At 42.4% G+C, this 14,680-nt stretch overlaps 1 protein-coding gene across 5 annotated transcripts in view; it reads left to right on the top strand.

Annotated features, from left to right (window-relative positions):
- QSER1 (glutamine and serine rich 1) overlaps positions 1–14,680 on the top strand; it is an 80,652-nt gene that overhangs the window by 526 nt on the left and 65,446 nt on the right. The window contains exons 2-3 of one of the 5 annotated variants that reach the window (XM_064576699.1): positions 907–1,048; positions 1,748–1,849. The exons of 2 other annotated variants lie outside the window; for them this stretch is intronic. The gene's annotated coding sequence lies outside the window, so the exon portion shown is untranslated. The remainder of the gene's footprint in view (positions 1–906; positions 1,049–1,747; positions 1,850–14,680) is intronic. 2 more of the 5 variants (XM_064576700.1, XM_064576701.1) reach the window with 2 other exon arrangements.

The raw sequence follows: 14,680 nt of genomic DNA, 5'->3' as shown, positions 1-14,680 counted from the left end.
GAGGGTGGGCGCCGGGGTCGTCGTGGGCCAGGAAAGGCCGGGGATGCGTTTGGGGCCTTCGCCCCTGTGCAGCGCCGCCCAGGGGTCCTGGCCGGGCGGGGAGCCCTCCACTCTTCTCCTCGCCCTTGCCCGCGCGGGGAGAGGCGGGTGATGACTCCTGTGAGGTGGTCTTGGGGTGGGTGGGGGCGCCCAGTGCAGGATTAGCGCTTAGGGCTGGTAGGGGACTGTAGGTAAAAGGGAGGGCTGGGCGGGAGTCGTGGGTCTCCGTCACCTCGCGGGTTTTGGGCTCTCTCACATGGTGAAGTTTTGGGTTCGTGCCTGAACTGGGCGATCAGGGAGACCCGGGACTGGCTCCGGGGGGGTGGGGGGGTGGGGGGCCCCCGGAGGGTTCCGGGCAGTGACATTCCATTGTATTGGAACGGACAATGTGGTCTTGGGGACCCCGGCAATGTGAGGGTGGGGGAGGCGCGAGAGGAAGAGGCGCTGAGCAGCGTCCCTGGCATTGGGGGACCGGGGAGGGCTGGGCTGCGGGAGAACCCCTGGGGCGTGGGGCCCGGGAGGGGGCCTGGAGGGGCGCGAAAGCTGCGACGGGGCTGGGTGACATATGTTTGCAGTGGTGGCCAAGATTAAGCTATTTCTCTTCCACGCGTTCAAAGTTACTCTTGGGTTTCCTCCCCTTTTAACAACAGCAGGAAGTAAGGAATCTTTTTTGCCTTCTATGCCTTGGGGTGACTAAGAGTTGGGAAGAAATTGTGGGGGGTGGTCAGTGAAGGCCATAAAGGTTGAACAGAAGCATGCTTCTCCATCTCGGCTTCTGAAACCCCGGTTCATTATGTAGCGCGGGGTTCAAGAGTTCATCTTTGCTTCATCATGTCCAAGGGAATCTAAAATGTTGACTTTTACTAGATATTTAAGCTCGCGGGAAATGTGTAGTAGTGCCACACTGTGAAATGGTCCATTTGAATGATAACTGGAAGGCGTGGTCTGCTTTGGACGATTCGGGAGCGGGGTGTTTTAAAGCTACCTCTGCCGAACAATGCAGAATCTGGTAGGTGCAGCTTCTGATTACAAGGACCAGGGAATCCTGGGTTGCTAATGACTTCATCCTCAGCTACCAACAGGAAGCTTCGTGGCTTTGTGATCTCATCAGATTTCTTCACTATTGTCACGACAGAAGTGAACTTTTTTTTTTTTACTTTATATGTTACAGTGTTGTAGGTTATCTTCTTTGTTTTTATGGAAGTTCCACCTTCATGATTGGGAAAATAATGTGTGAAGAGTAGTTGGTCTTTGTCTTAAATAATACCTTGGGATGATTGAGAGAGAATGAGAAAAATTGGATTCAAGAAAAGGGAAATAAGCTTTCTCAGAAAATTTTAGGTCCTTTGTTTAAAAGAGCTGGGATTTAAAAAAGAATAATAATGGGATGTGCCAATTTGGAGCTAATTAATTGCTGAAACTTTTCAGAAATAGTCATAACTTTGTATTATATACTATTAAGACATTTTAAGGAGTTTTCTGAAAGATGTTTGGCACTTCTCCCATTAATATTTTTTTGGTGCTAATTCGACTATCGTTTTTCAAGTAGCTTTTGCATCAAGTGCAATAATCTACAAATTACATTGCTTTCTTTTCAGTGAACAATAACGATAGGTATTTGTGCAGCATTTTTAATGTTTTAAATGAAAAGTATTTTATTAGGTAAATGGAACAAATTCTACCCAGTTGTTTCTGTTATTTCTTTTAGCAGAATACTTCTGAGGCAAGAAACTAAAATCTACTTGTCATATTTTCCAAATGTTATTAATCAAAGTAACAAAGAATGACTTCCCAAACACATTTGAAAACAGTAAGTAGATTCATTTGGAACACATAATCTAAAAGAGGTTTATTTTCTGTTTTTTTGGAAGTTATTGATTCTTAAATGCTAAGCACCCCCCCTTTAAAAATATGTATTTTGGGGGTGGAGTCAACTAAATTTTAGCATAGAAAATGCAGGCTTTCCCCCTCCCCCACCAACTTGCTTTGTTAACATCTTGTGTTAGGATCAGGCCATCTGTACAGGGCTACACACACTTCTTAATTGTACCTCATTTTATTCTTCAAATTGTGTAATGTCCTCTTTCATTTCAGTTGTATAGAAAATACTGAATCTGAAATATGGCCTGTAAATCTTTAAGTATTCTGCATTTTCAGAAGCCTATTCATATTTTTATAACATTTTAGAAAGCTTTTTCATAATTCATATATAAGTTGAATGTTTTTGTTCCCCTTTGTGGCAGTTTCTTCTTAAAGGTGCAAATGAGTACTAGTTGTGATGATGTGATATGGATACTTATCCATAAAGAATTAGCCTGTCTGTCACCTTGTTTCCAGTAACCTATTCAGAAGCTAACAGATGGTAATGACATTCAGTGGTTACTGACATGTCCCTACTTTGTGTCTTTGCTTGATCCTGAAATGGAGCGTTTTCATCAGTTGATGGGGAAAGAACATGATAAACAATTTCTCATTACTTTGAAATAGTACTTTTTTGGTATAACAGCTCCATCAGGTATTAGGTATTTCTGTTGTTTTAACAATTAAAAAGCAAAGAGCTAAGGGGAAACTCTCAACATTTTACCTTAGGGTTTATAGAGTTTTCTGAATATTTCTGAAATAGTACTTGCTAGGTCAGTGGGAAATTCAGGGATAAAAATTGGTCTCGTAAATCTCCATTTATTTGTGTTCTTCTCAGTTAGTTTTAGGGACTGAATGAGCATATCATTGCCTATCACAATGCAGTTGGAAATACTTTTGGTGGGGCTGTCTGAGATACCATTAATACCTTTGTATACTTTTGGAAATAAGGTGATTATCAGGAAGCTGCACATCTGTTTCCTTTCCTCTACCTGTTATTTATATCGTGCACTGAACATCGAGAGGCTCTTTCATCATAGTGATGATAGATGTGTTTGTATTCGAATATGCACCAGAAAGTGACTAAATAAAAATACTTTGTTTAAAGTAGATTTATATCTGTTTTTGTAACTTTGTCACTTGAAATTGTCAATTTTTTTGCTACCAGTTTTTCAAATTTCCTAATACATAAATTTTTTCTGATCATAGTATGAATGTGTAATGAGTGGGATAGGTACCCCTCCAAAAAAAAATTATTACCTTCTCTAAAACTGGTCAGCTACTGGGGCGACTGGCTGGCTCAGTCAGTTAAGCGTCCAACTCTTGATTTCAGCTCAGGTCGTGATCTCAGGATCATGAGATGGAGCCCTGAGCCAGGCTCCAACTGGGTGTGGAGGCTGCTTAAGATTCTCTCCCTTTGCCTATCCCCCTGCCCTGGGTGCGTTCTCTCTCTTAAAAACAAAAACAAAAAAAACTGGTCAGCTTCTATATTAAGGACTCTTTCATAAGTTTTAAATCTAGAGTCTCCCTCAAGGCTTTTGGAAAAAGACCTTGTAAGATCACAGTTTATGGGGAGTAGGGACAGTCCCAAATTAGTGAAAGGTTATTTCAAATAAACTTCTTTTGTTCAGAAAGTATTTCCCCATAGAAACAATGTTGTGAGTAATAACAGCTATCATTTACTGAACTAATTTTTGCTAGGCGCTGTGATGAGCATATGCATACACACACACTTAATATTAATTCTATGAGGTAGGGATTTCTTTTTTAAAAGATTTTATTTATTTGACAGAGAGAGAGTACAGATAGGCAGAGTGGCAGGCAGAGGGAGAGGGAGAAGCAGGCTCTCCGGGGAGTAGGGAGCCTGGCAGGGCTCGATCCCAGGACCCTGGGATCATGACCTGAGCTGAAGGCAGACGCTTAACTGGCTGAGCCACCCAGACACCCCGAGGTAGGTATTATTTTTACTTTCCTTTTTATGAATGAGGAAACTAAGGCATAGAGACATTAAGTATATACTAAGTCAAAGTATAACTAAATGTAATATACTTACAGTCATTTAGCTAGTAAGTAGGGGAGCTGGGATTTAAACCTGGACATTGTGGATCTGGAGCCTGCACATTTAATTACTATACTGCACTACTTCGTAGTAAGATAGTCTAATAATGCAATCTGACTATGTTATGGGTTAAATGAGCTTTTATGGCTGACCGGGTATCATTAGTATCCATATTTCAGTATTCATGTCACTGTTGACTTTTTTTTTTCCCCCGATGGAAATGTGCTTTCTTTCACTTCCATAGCAGTGTACTTTTCTAGTTTTCCTTGTACCTTCCTGGCTAACTGCTTTTCCTTGTTCTTCAATAGCTCTTACTCTTCTGATCTCTACATACTGTCATTTTTTCCAGTGCTTTGGATTGATAGAATTTCTTGTGCTTTCTCCTGAGGATAATTACATCCATGCCTATGACTTTAAATATCTTCTCTGGAGATGCCTATGTATATGTCTAAGGCCCAAACATGTTCTGATCACCTAATCACATAACCTCTCTGAGCATTTACTTGGGTATATAACAGCCATTTTGTGATGAACTCATGCTCTCCGCACCTGTTCCATATCTGCTTGTCTAGGGAGGTGTCTCAGTAAGTCACACCTTTGTCCATCTAGTTGCTCAGGTCAGAACCTGGGAGTTGTGTGTGCTTGGTCACCAAGCCCTACTGCTTTTTTATCTCTTAAGTATATCTTGAAATTGTCTACTTCTTTCTGTTTCCACTGCTCCACCCTGATCCAAGCCACCATGATTTTTTACCATATCTGCAGTAGCCTCCAAACTAAATAATCTTGAACCTTTTCTTTCCTTCCCTCAACTAATTCTTCTCATAGTTGGGCCATTCTAAATCCCTTCCTACCTTAAAACTTTCATTCATGCTGTTACCTCCACCTAGGTAACTCACCCTTTCCCCACCTCTTAACCTGACTTCTTAAGGTATCTCATGTCAGAACCCCACTGCCTTCCAACCTCCGTCCCGTATTGTTTTATGAAATGGTATGGATGTTTTCACAGTACATTTTACTGTACTTTCATATAATTCTTAGAAATACAATTATATACCTATACGCCATCTATGTAATAGATATCTTCCTCTTTAGAATGGAAGCTCTTTGAGGGACACTGTTTGTTTTGCTTACTGCTGCATACCTGGTACTTACTTTGGTGCCTGGCATATAGTTGGTGCTTAATACATGTTTATGACATGATGGCCTGAACTCTTGAGTTACTGTGGGAATTGGAAGCCCTTTTCTTGCTGCTGCAGCCTCTACTGCCATTCCCCATCTTCTCCCCATCCACCCTGTAATGGGAACCAGGATGAAGGGGTTAAGGCGTTCATGATCATCATTGGTTAGAAATGTGAAGATGGGGGCTCCTGGGTGGCTCAGTTGGTTAAGCATCTGCCTTCGGCTCAAGTCATGATCCCAGGGTCCTGGAATCAAGCTCCACATCAGGCTCTCTGCTCAGCGGGAAGCCTGCTTCTCCCTCTCCCTCTGCCCCTCCTCCAGCTTGTGCTCTCTCGCTCGCTCGCTTGCTCACTCTCTGTCTCTCAAATAAATAAATAAAATCTTTAAAAACAAAGTGTGAAGATGTAGGCTGCTGCTTGCTTCCTACCTTTCCTTGCTGTGCTCTCTGGAACAATGAATACTAAAATGTATCTAGCAAAACCTAGTCCAAGTTTTTTTTTCATTCATTAAACAGATATCTGAGTGCCCACAATATGTGAGACACGGTTGCCTTTATCCTCAAGTATTATATTTCTGTAGTGAAAGCTTGAGAAATCAGATGACATTCATTAATTCATTAGCTTATAGTGAGCATCTTTGAGTTTCTGTTACTGAGCTAAGTTCTGTGGGGTACCAAAAAAATGAAAAAGACACTATCCTGCCTTTCAAAGAACTTGTGATCCAGAGGGGTGACAGGGTAAACACTTGCTGCCTCTCTACTGGGCTTCTAAATGTGGAAGTGCCCAGGGGCTTGGAGTTCCATCCTTTTTCCTTCTCTCCTCACTCGCCCTGGATAAATTGCCACTTATATCAAGTAAGTTTCAAATTGATACCTCTATATTTGTATCTAGCTAGCTGCCTCCCTGTCATCTCCACTTGGATATTGAGTAGATATTTCAAGCATAATATGTCCAACCTTAACCCCCCAACCTGGTCCACCTTTAACCTTGCCTGACCTCAGTAAATAATGCCACCATTTGCTTAGTAGGGCAGGCCCAGAAGATTGGAGCCATCTGTGATTTGTTTCTTTCGTCCCATATTCATTCCCTCAGCAAATCCTGCTCGTTTGATCTCCATATCCATAATTTCCCACATGGACTATTGCAGTTGCCTCCTGTTGTTTTCCTTGCCTCCACTTTAGCCCTTCTAGCCCTTAAACGTGCAACATCCAGTTAACATTGCAAAATATAAATCAGATAATGTCACCCTGCTTAAAACCTTCCAGTGTTACTCAGAGGAAAATCCAAAGTCTTTATCATGGCCTACAAGGCCCTATGTGATCTGAGCCTTAGCTTAATTCTCCAACCTCATCATTCTACTCTCTCTACCATCTTTCAGCCTCACTGGTTTTATGTCTGTTCCTAAAACATGCTAAGATTAAGATTATTTGTGTCCTAGGACTTTTGCACTGGCTGTTCTCTTCATTAGGTATTGTCTTCACAGATCTTTGCTTTGCTGCTTCTTCTGGACTTCCAGGTCTTTTCCCAGATGGTACTGCCTCACAAGACCTTCTCTGACTGCCCCATCTAAAGTAACTTTTCATCAATGCATCATATCATAGAACATTATATTCTTGGTAGCATTATCACTTTCTGAAGTAATTTTGTAGATTTGTATGTATTCTTTATTACTACCTTTCCTCATCCCACTGCCATGAATAGAATGCATGTTCCATGAGAACAGGGATCCTGTCTATCTTGTTCACATCTGTAGAAGGCAGTACAGAGTAGGGGTTGATAGCATAAACTCTGAAGTCAGAATTTTTGGGATTATATTTTGACTCCACTTGCAGTGCGCTCTTAAATAAGTTTCTTATTCTCTCTGTGCCTGCGGTTCTTGTATTAAATGAGGATATTTTGTAGAGTTCTTGAAAATTCAATGAGATAACTCAGAAAAGTGTTTAGAATGGTAGCCACATTCTGTAGTATATAGAATAGCATATAGGATATTAGCTTTATTGTCAGCACTTAGAACAGTGTCTGGCACATTGTAAGTGCCTAGTAAACATCAGCAAATGAATTAAATAACTGTACTAGTAGGCAGAATATTTGTTTCTTTATAAGAGTTACAAAAATTTTGGGGTGCCTGGGTGGCTCAGTCGTTAAGCATCTGCCTTCAGCTCAGGTCATGATCCCAGGGTCCTGGGTTCCAGCCCCACATCGGGCTCCTTGCTCAGCGGGGAGCCTGCTTCTCCCTCTGCCTGCCACTCCCCCTGCTTGTGTTTTCTCTCTCTCTGTGTCAAATAAATAAAATCTTTAAAAAAAAAAAAAGTTACAGAAATGCTTTGGAAACTTAGAAGGAAGAATTATATAAAGTTCAAGGAGATTGTAGAAGCATTTGTCAGGTAATTGCATACAGCTGATCTGAATTACTGTTAATGCTGCATGAGTGTAATAAGGGATTAACATGAAGAGGGAGCTTCCAAGAGCAAGTGTTACAAAGAGGGAGGAAGTGGAATCTTCTAGAGCAGTTAAAGACTCATCTTTGAACTGGCATAGCCTTACTTCTTCCACAGTCTACTGGTCAAAGCAGTCCTGGGCCCAGTGCAGAGTAATGGGGGAGAGACTGTACAAAGGTGTGTTTCATTGGGGAGGTCATCAGGATAATACTACCACAGTGTGTTAGTGCTAGATTTGAGAGGGCTTTGATGACAGCCCATGGAGTGTAACCTCTACATCTCAATAGGAAGCTTTGAAAGGTTTTTGGGAAGGATGATGATGATGATATGAGCAAAAAATAAAGTGTTGTAATAAGATTATTTTGGCAGGGGCGCCTGGGTGGCTCGGTCAGTTGAGCATCTGCCTTCGGCTCAGGTCATGATCCTGGAGTCCTGGGATCGAGTCCCATATCGGGCTCCCTGCTCAGCGGGGAGTCTGCTTCTCCCTCTGACCCTCCCCCCTCTCATGCTCTCTCTCTCTCTCTCAAATAAATAAATAAATAAATCTTTTTTAAAAAAAAGATTATTTTGGCAGTTAAGTACATAATGTATTAGAATTGGCAGAGGGAGAAAACAGGATACCAAATGAGAGGCAATTCATCAGACCAGACAGGAGAGAGGTTGTATTAGTCAAGGTTCTCCAGAGAAATACATGATTTGTTGTGGATATGGATGGAGATATATATGATAACTGTGATATCTATCTATTTATCTATGATTTATTATGAGGAATTGGCTCACACAATTATGGAGTCTGAGAAATTCCATGCTCTGCTCTTTGCAGTCTGGAGACCGGGAAAGCCTGTTGTGTAATTCAGTCTGAGTCCTAAGGTTTGAGAAACAGGGGAGCCCATGATGTATTTCTGAGGGCTGGAGAAAATGAGCTGAGATGTCCCAGCTCAAACAGTGAGGCAGGTCACAGAGGGCAGATTTGTTCTGGGGAAAAGGAGGCAAAAACAGTGCTTAATCTGGGTATCCTGTGGCCAGTGAAGGTGACAAATAAAATGAACTATTTTACACCTTATCAACTTTACACCTATAGGCATCTCTTTTTTTTTTTTTTAAAGATTTATTAATTTATTTTAGGTAGAGGGCAGGGGGAAGGGCAGAGGGAAAGAGACTCTTAAGCAGACTCCATGCTGAGCATGCAACCCCATGTGGGGCTCAATCTCACAACCCTAATATCACGACCTGAGCTGAAACCAAGAGTCAGATGCTCAACTGACTGCACCACCCAGGTGCCCCTATGCCTATAGGCATCTCTTTAAACTTTTCTTAATCTCCAAATAAAGGTAACAAGATCATAATTTCTTCTAACATGATACAACTATCTTGTGTACAACTGAAAACATGCCAGTCCCTTCCTCAGGAGAGCGGATTAAGTCCTTTGGTAATGTTTACTCTTCTCCTTGCTATCCCATAACTTAAATACTAGGATGTAAAATTAACAATACTTTAAGTACTATGATAGAAAATCAGTACATCTTACGTCACACAATAAGGAAATAAGAGGAAAGAAAAAAATTTACACACAGACATACCAAAACATGAGAAAAATAAGGAGGAAATACTCAAGACAATTACAGTCCTTATTTCTTTAACTGGCTACATGCTCATAGCTGGTACTAATAACAAGCTCTTCTACTACCCATTCTGTTTGCCTTCAGCAAGTATCTATCTCAGTTGGTTGTGGTTCTTTACCTGGTGGGGTGACCCAACCTTCATTTCTAAAGGGTCTTTACAATTATTAGTCCTGCTTGGATTTAGTTGTTGTAGTTTTCCATTGACTTTAGTCACAGGGCTTGGTAATACTTGAGAGTCACCTTAAGGGACCTTCTGTATTCCAGACATACTCATCCTTATTTCCATTGTGGAGTATTTCAGTTTCCCCTTGATAGTCCGGATCATTCAGCCCATCCAACACTATGACTCCCTTCTTTGCCTGTTGGTTCAGTAGCATGAGGAACCCAGAGTAGCCAGATGGCAATCTTAACTTCCAGTCCAATAGAATCATCATTGGATCTTCTGATGAAGCAGTCTTCCTGCTGGACATTAGACCTCTAGGCCAGCAGAGCAGTAAGCCACTGGAACAGGAAGTAAAAATTTGGCTAGTGGTTCACTAGGGATGTTAACGAGTGGTGACAGTCCCAATCTACCCCTTGATTCTCAGGCCCAGGAAGCCTAGGTATCAGAGAAACAGTACTAGGCGATGGGATGCTGATTCAGAGCATATATAGCCTTGTAGAGAACCTTGCCCTTGTACTTAAGGTATTGCCACCTAGCTGGTACTAAAAAAAGTCTTCAAAAGACCATTCCACCACTCTTTCAAGCCAGCTGCTTCAGGTTGTTGAGGAACATGGTAAAACCAGTGAATTCCATAAGAATGGGCCCACTGTTGTACTTCTTTTGCTGTGAAGTGAATTCCTTGATCAGAAGCAAAGCTGTGTTGGAATACCATAATGGAGCAGGGGTTGGCATTCCATAAGTCCACAGATGATAGTTTTGGCAGAATCACTGAAAACAGGGAAGGGAAATCCATATCCAGAGTATCTATTCAAGTAAGAACAAAGTCTTGCCCCTTCCATGAGGGAAGCTGTTCAGTGTAGTCAGCCTGTCACCAGGTAGCTGTCTAATCAACCTGGGAAATGGTGCCATATCAGGGGCTCAGTGTTGGTACCTGTTGCTGGCAGATTGGGTACTCAGCAGTGGCCATATGCACATCAGCCTTAGCGTGGGGAAGTGCATGTTGTGGAGCCCCTGCATAACATCCATCCCTGCCACCATGGCCACTTTGTTCATTAGCCCAGGGTTTGCTGAGGAAGGAGGCTCTGGTATCCACAGACCAGGTCATTCTATCCACTTGATTAAAACTTTCCTCTGCTGAGGTCACTCTTTGGTAAGCATTCACATAGAAAGCAAATATCTTCAATATTTTTTACCCATTCAGACATGTATCCATATACCTTTCTTTGTTACCAATTTTCCAGTTATGTTCCTTCCAAGCCTGGCCATCCAGCCAAACCATTGGCTGCAGCACATGTATCAGTATATAATTGCTCATCTGGTCATTTCTCTTTTCAAGCAAAATGGACATCCAGGTACACTGCTTGATGTTCTGCCCACTGGGAGGATTTCCCTTTACCACTGTTCTTCAAAGATATCCCAGAAAGGGGCTGTGGTGCTGCAGCTATCTATGTTAGGTGGTACTTAACGTATCTTGCAAGACTACTTGTAAACTGGGCCCAAGTCTTTTCTTCCTCTGTCAACTGATTGTAAGGGTACTTGTAAGGGTACGGGCTGGAAGAAAGAAGGCAGTGTAGCAGGAATGGGGACCATGGGCATTTGGGTCACTTTTTTTTTTTTTAAGATTTTATTTTTAAGTAATCTCTACACACAATGTGGGGCTCAAACCTACAACCCTGAGATCAAGAGTAGCATGCTGTACTGACTGAGCCAGCCAAGTGTCCCTGGGCCACATCTTAATATAACTTGTGTCTTCAGGGCCTGCTTGGGCCCAGTCATGTATATACCATTTCCATTTGATGATGGAGTGTTGCTGTGCATGCCCATCTTTATGGCTTGTTGGATCAGATAACACCCAGTTCATGATGGGTATCTTGGGTCCCATGGTAACTTGGGGGCCCATGGTTAAACATTCAGTTTCTATTGAGGCCCAGTAACAGGTCAAGGGAGGTTTTTCAAAAAAAGAGTAGTTATCTATATATGATGGCAGGGTCCTACTCCAAATCCTAAAGGTCTGTGGTTGTGATCCACCTATAGGGGCCTGCCAAAAGCTCTAAACATCATCCCTATCTGTTGCTGACACTTGAAGGACCGATGGATCTGTTGGACCATATGGCCCAAGTGGCAGAACAGTTGGCACAGCAGCCTGGACCTGTTAAACAGCCTTTCTTGTCACTCAAAACTAACAGCTTTTCAGGTCATTTGGTAGATGGGCCAGAGTAACACACCCAAGTGGGGAATATATTGCCTCCAAACTCCAAAAAGTCCCACTAGGTGCATCTTGTGCATCTTTCTTGGTTGTACGAAGGCCAGAGACAACAATTTATCTATCCTTCATCTTAGTAAGGGTATTTCAACATATCCCATACCACTGGACCCCTAGAATTTCACTGAAGTAGAATGCCCCTGAATTTTAGTCTGATTTATTTCCCACCCTGTAATATGCAAATATCCTACCAATAAGTCTAGAGTAGTTGCTGCTTCTTGCTCATTATGTCCAATCAGCATTAATATTATCAATGTAATAGGCCTGTGTGATATCTTGTGGAAGGGAAAGGTGATCAGGATCTGTGTGAACTAAATTATGACTTAGAGGTAGAGAGTAAACATAAACCTGAGGTAAGACAGTAAAAGTGTATTGCTGGCCTTGCCAGCTGAAAGCAAACTGCTTATGGGCAGGTATGGAGAGAAAGGAATTTGCCAGATCCATAGCTGCATACCAGATACAAGGGAATGTGTTATAATTTGTTCGAGCAATGAAACCACATCTGATAGAGAAGCTCCAATGGGATTTGCCACCTGGTTAAACATAACAGTAATCTGCTGTCATTTTCCAAGACCCATCCATCTTCTGCATAGGCCAAATAGAAATGAATGGGGATATGGTGGAAATCACCACCCCTGCATCTTTCAAGTCCTTGATGGTGCCACCAATCTCTGCAGTCCCTCTAGGAATTTGGTATTGTTTTGGGTTTAATATTTTTTGAGGTAGAGGGAGTTCTGATGGCATCCACTTGGCCTTACCCTCCATAATAACCCTCACTCCACAGGTCAGGGAATCAGTGTAGGGATCCTCTGAGCTGTTAAGTTTGTCATTCCAATTATGCATTCTCAAACTAGGGAAAATAACCATAGAACAGGTTCAAGGACCCACTAGACCCACTGTGAGATGGACTTGAACCTGACCTCCATAAGCCTCCACTCTTGACTAGTGGGCTACAGTGATATTTCGGGTCTCCTGAAATTAGTGTCAGGTTATAGCCCATATCCAGTAGTTCCTGAAAGGTCTGACATTATTTCCTTTTCTCTGATACACAGTTACCTTGGCAAAAGGCCATATGTAGGTCCCTTTGGGGAAGGCTGGGAGAAAGATTAACAGTATATGTTTTCAGTAATGGACTCTGCTCTCCATTATGGTAATCATGTCTGCCTTGCTTTTGGTGGTTGAGTGACTTTTGGCCCAGCCATCCTGGAGTCTAATGACTCTCATTGTGTTTAGGTTTCCCAATTAATTGACTGCAGTTTCTATGGTAAGATTTGGCCCACAGAGACACAGAGACAGGTGGTCATAGAGCTCTTCAAGGATGCCAGGACTTCTCTCGCAAATTTATTCTTCACAGTATTGGTGGAAGGTATGTCTTCTGGACCTACCCAGTGTGGGGAAGTGGGTCTTGACAAATCTACGGGAACATTCCAATTTCCATAAGCCTTTGAATCCCTTCCTCTACATTAAACCAAGGCATGTTGGCACTTCCAGTTCACTCATGGTGGCCACCTTTTAGTCCATTCTTCAGCTAACCAACCAAACTGCTAGAGCCTTTTCTGACTCCCTAAGCTGCAGCGTTAAATGCAGAATCTCTGCTTAGTGAGCTCATGTCAATAAATTTGGCCTGATCAAACTATGTTTCTTCCACCGTTAGATCTACACACATACCCATTCCCACACATGGTCCTCAGATTTCTGTCTGTATAAAATAGAAATCCAAGTAGGTCTTTTAGACTGTAACACACTTTGTCATGAACCTAACATACTGTACTTCACCTTTAGGGACCTGCTAAGACTTGAGTCTAGTTATAGGTCTAAAAGCAAAGAGAGGTGGGTAGGGGTGGGTCCTGAGGAGAATCAGCATTATCTTACATAGCTCGTCCTCAGGGGGAAGTCATTACAGTTTCATCAGGCAGTGCATGGTTCATCCCTTCAGATGGAGGGAGAAAGGATGCCTCCCCTGGGGGTGGGAAAACCTCTTCCCCTGGTAAAGAAGACTGGTAAGAATTTAGAGGCCCAGTGTCCCCAGCTTCATCTCTCTTCCCATACCTCCTCATCCCAACTTCTAGGATCTCATCTTTTCCCAATCAGTGCCCTCATTTTAACAGTAGGCACTGTGTGAGGCTGAGAGTTCAACTTGCGTTGTCATTCAGCCAGTCACAGGATGAGGTTCTGCACTGATTTTCAGCACTTTCAGCCCAGTGGCTACAGGAGGTAAGGCTCTCTCTCCTTCAGGAATACCTAGAAGCTCTTAGGTCATTTATGCTGCCCTAGAGCTGGGAATTCAAATCCCTGAGCTCATCCCTTTTTTTCACCACTTTGTCCAGTGACATTAGGAGCAACCAACCAATGTCATTATATTCATTAGTTTTCCAAAAATGTTTGAAAGTATATACCGAGTCATTTAGCTCCTTGCTGCTTATAAGGGGAGTATCCAGTGCAGGTATTTTGGAGACCTCTAAGTTCATGCCATGGACCATCAGTGCTCTTTACTTCTGGAAAGAATCATTCACATTGTTAAATCTAATCAGATTACAGAGCCAATTGCAGAAACCCCAGAACCATTTCAGAAAACTCATCCTTAAAATTCTGTTCCTCTAGAACCACTCTTTTTTTTTTTTAAAGATTTTATTTATTTATTTATTTGAGAGAGAGAGAATGAGAGAGAGCACATGAGAGGGGGGAAGGTCAGAGGGAGAAGCAGACTCCCCGCCGAGCAGGGAGCCCGATGCAGGACTCGATCCAGGGACTCCAGGATCATGACCTGAGCCGAAGGCAGTCGCTTAACCAACTGAGCCACCCAGGCGCCCTAGAACCACTCTTGATACCAGAATCTGTATTGGTTAGTGTTTTCCAGAGAAACAGAACCAATAGAATGGATAAATACATGTACACAAACACACATATATAAATGGAAATTTATATAAATATAATGGAATTTTATCGTGAGCAATTGATTCATGTGCTTATGGAGGCTGGAAAGTCTTATATCTGCTGTTTGCAGTCTGGAGAACCAGGAGAGCTGGTGGTGGTATAATTCAGTCTGAGTCATGAGGCC

This window comes from Mirounga angustirostris, unplaced genomic scaffold (assembly GCF_029215605.1).
Source record: "Mirounga angustirostris isolate CCGP_5_RB_7025 unplaced genomic scaffold, mMirAng1.0.hap1 SCAF_13, whole genome shotgun sequence".
NCBI lineage: Eukaryota > Metazoa > Chordata > Mammalia > Carnivora > Phocidae > Mirounga > Mirounga angustirostris.
This window is presented reverse-complemented; position numbering and strand designations above follow the sequence as displayed.